The following is a 332-nucleotide window of genomic DNA, read 5'->3' as shown; positions in this document are numbered from 1 at the left end:
GTGAATTCAAATTTATAATTTTTAATTGTTTTAGAACCCAGAGATCTTAAGCACTATGCACGTGGTGGTTTTTCTTTTTAAACTATTTTTAAAATATCTCTATTGAAGTATAACATATATATGTACAAATACAAATACACACACCAAACTCTTATCACTGGCAGAATTTTCACAAATGAAACGCACTTGCGTAACCAGAACCCAGATTTTAAAAACATAATATTCCTGTCACCCCACGCTCCGTGCTCTTATAGTCACTGCTATTCACCACTGACTTACCCAAATATCACCATCACAGTGGCTTCTAACATGATAGATTACTATTGCTTATT

The sequence above is a fragment of the Propithecus coquereli genome, unplaced genomic scaffold, assembly GCF_000956105.1.
Source record: "Propithecus coquereli isolate 6110/MARCELLA unplaced genomic scaffold, Pcoq_1.0 Scaffold15, whole genome shotgun sequence".
NCBI lineage: Eukaryota > Metazoa > Chordata > Mammalia > Primates > Indriidae > Propithecus > Propithecus coquereli.
The sequence above is the reverse complement of the archived record's forward strand: the minus strand, read 5'-3'. Positions refer to the sequence as shown.